The following is a 3596-nucleotide window of genomic DNA, read 5'->3' on the forward strand; positions in this document are numbered from 1 at the left end:
GACTTTCAGTACATGTGGAAAACATTAAAAACTAAAGCTGCAATATTCATTGGTTACRAAGCATCCTTCTCCATGTTGATATGGAAAAATTTCATGCCATGGACATGCTAGTGATCTTCATAATGCTATAAGATATTCACTACAAATTGATGTGTTTTTACAGAGGATGTTCAATATCTTTAAGGAAAAATCTGGGATTTTTTTAGTCAGCAGTTGCAGTTAAAATATGCTCTCTGCTAATGCTTTTGTGTAGTGATATTAAGTAATCCATCCATTGAGAATCAAAAAAAKAAGGTTTGATATGGAAACTTACTTMACTTTGTGTAACTCTGTATAAGACAGGAGCGCTGCTGTGTTGTTTACCAGTAGCATCTATTTGTGGAATGTGGCAATGTGTTTGGTTGCTTAAACCAGTGAATTGAAATCCCAYTTAGCTGTCATACACCTAGAAATGGCACCCTCCTTTTAGCAGTCTCTGTTCAAACCCTCAAATCATTCAATAAAGTGGGTTGAGAGGGWTCTTTAAAGGCCATCTAGTCCAAGCTCTGCAATGAGCAGTGACACCTTCCTCTAAACCATTTTGCTCAGACCCCATTCAACCTGACCTTGAATGATTCAGAGGATGGAGCATCCACCACCTCTCTGGGCAACATGTTATTTAATACAAATTTTGGAAATGGGACAATTCAATGCCTATGCACAATATTGCTTGTCATGTCTTTCCTTTGATATACCCTTACTGAAGCTTCTATACGGTAATTGTATGCATGTCTAGGTGGAAGATAAAAAGATAATTTGTGCTGTGAAAGAAGGAATCTGAGCAGGGATCTGGTAATGGGATTTAAGAAATTAATTTTCAATTTACGAAATGAAATTGCTGCCAAAATTAACAAATTAGATACATGCATATGAGTTCATTATAACATTGCTTGGGGGAGGGTTTTCTGTGATAGCCAACAGGCAATTCTGCACTAAGGGTGTCCTCTCACTTGTGGATATTTCTTACCTTGCTATAAACAAATGCAAACTGCAAATAGATATGCATGAAAATAATATCATTAAAGAGTTCCTAAGGATGGTGTCAACTTCTTACTACTCTTCATTTTCTCTTCTTATCTCCCAGCATGCCCCAACCAACATTTCTAGTTCAGGAACCACAKTTATTCAAAGTATTCCTGCTAAATTGTGTGAGACATTTCTATGCATAAAGACTTTTGGGGTAAAGTCTTTCCTAAATGTGTCTGATTGGGCTGATTGGCTACTTCTGATCCAGATTGAGTGGCATGAAAGACTTCCAGCTGTTATTAATTCAAACTCAGCAGCCCCCAGAATCAGGCACAGTGTTTAATGGATGTTTTACAGAAGTACTTGTATAAAGCTATTAATTGAAACTATTTGTARGATCTATTCAGAGTGAGACTTGGTACTGATGATGAATGGCTTCATTGTGCTAGGTCATTATAGTCCTAAGTAATTTTGTTGGTTAGTACTTTTCATTTTATAMCTAAAAATCAAATAAAAATGATGAATTGCAGAGAAATGAAAAAAGGTATAATTGGCAAAACAGATTATTACACCCTGTGATTGGAGGTAATGAATTGCAGCAGGAATTAAAGACAAGGCTTTACTAGTTCAACTGAATTTAATCTGTCTAGGTAGTGAAATAGATATTTCTGTAAAACCATAATCTCCTCAGGTTATCTAAAGGCAATATGAAATCCACAGCCCATGCATCTTTAAGCTAGAAGTGTTCAAAGGGCTCAGCCCACAGGTTTGATTAATAACAAGTATTAGGTCATGACCAGTATGGTTAAGTGCAAATTCAAACTAGAACCAAAATCAGTCCTGCCCAAACCTACTTTTGGGYAAATCATGTTTGTGCACAGCCTACTCCCAAAGACTCATCTGGAAACAAAAGTCTAGCTCAGAACAGAGAAATGTCCTGATGATCAATGCTCAGCGTTGCTTAGTGCTACGATCAGAACTGTCAAAGCAGGAGTCACTAAACAGGCAGATAATTGTTGTGGCCATAGTTCAGACCAAACTGAATACTCAAGGAATGTGGATACTCTTCCTGACCCTCAACATTTCCCCCATATCAGTAAATGCATTGAGGTTTAAGCCTGTGCTCTGTAAAATCCTGGTACATGTAGCTGCAGAAGGAGAAGGACTCATGTGATATCATGTATATATCATGTGATATATTCAGTGATACAACAGTGTCTGAAATGGTTGGTTTGCATTTTTTAATGTTTTATCACATTCTTGTCAACATGTGCTTATAAGGAAAAGAGCTAAAGAATTCTAGAATCAGATAAGGTAATTAAATGCTTTAAAAAATTGGTCACCGAAAATTTTTTTTTTTTGCTTCCTTTATTAGTAGTTGGGAGGACTGGCTACAGAGGAGATTTCTGAAGTATGGATGCTTTGTTCATTCTGACTTTTCCCTTGCAAATATGTTCMATTCCAGTCTAACAAAGATTTAAGAGTCATTTTGTGGCTTAAAAATTTTTGTGGYTTAGCTCTCTAAACAGGCTTTAGAAATAATTCCATGCATTTCTTATCAAGGAGCCTGTTACCTAGCTTTCATTTAGACTGCGTGGCCTTTACTTTTCAATTTCTTTTATCTATTAAAAATAATAAAAATACCCCAGCAGTCGAACACTCKGAATAAAATCATTCTAGGAGGTGTAGAAGTTTGAATTCAGGGTACAAAAGGGCATGTTTCCCATGCAGGGATTGTGGAATGCTAATAAGCCTGGCACACCAGCTTGCTGCAACTCCTTACAAGCCCTGTAATTCAAAAAGTTCACCTTGAAGTTTGCATATAATTTTGCCATTCATTGTGCAWGTAACTTTCATTGTTAATACTGGCATTCTTTTTCATACCACRAATAAGACAATCAGGTTTCAGTAGCAGCCTTGTCAACACATTAATTTCTTTTGGGAATTTCTTTTGTCCCTATGTCACTTTTCCTCCTTCTAACTTCAGTTACTGGAATAAAATCTTATTTTATTTTCTTTCTGCTGTAGCTCCTGCTATTGTCAACAGGCATTGATTTTCCAGTTAAGCACACTGCTTTCTGAGCTTTTTGTATTTCAGCTCAATTGGACTTATAATATTATAAATGTAATGGTGGGGTTTTTGTTGCTGGGGTTTTTTTTGGTTGGATTTGGTTTGGTTTGGGTCTTGGTTGGCCTTTTTTTATGGACAGCAGGTAAAGGCAGGGAATTCTGCCCTCTCATGAGACTCTACCTGGAGAACTGCATCCAGCTTTGGGGTCCCCAACACAGGAAGGACATCCATCTGATGGAGTGAGTCCAGAGGAAGGCCATGAAGATGATGAGAGGGAAGGAACACTTTTCCTGTCAGAAGAGTTTGGGAGTTGGGGTTGGTCAGCCTGGAGAAAAGAAGGGAGACCTTTTAGCACCTTCCAGTAGCCAGAGGGAGCCTTCAAGAAAGGTGGAGAGGGAGTTTTGACAAGGGCAAGTAGTGACAGTGATGCCTTTTCACTGGTCCTAAAATCACAAGCCAAGGGGAATGCTTCAAACTGAAGGAAAGCAGGATTAGATTAGCTTTTAGGAAGAAATTCTTT

Source organism: Malurus melanocephalus, unplaced genomic scaffold (genome assembly GCF_030028575.1).
Source record: "Malurus melanocephalus ecotype Western Australia unplaced genomic scaffold, MMel_1.1 scaffold_159, whole genome shotgun sequence".
Classification (NCBI taxonomy): domain Eukaryota; kingdom Metazoa; phylum Chordata; class Aves; order Passeriformes; family Maluridae; genus Malurus; species Malurus melanocephalus.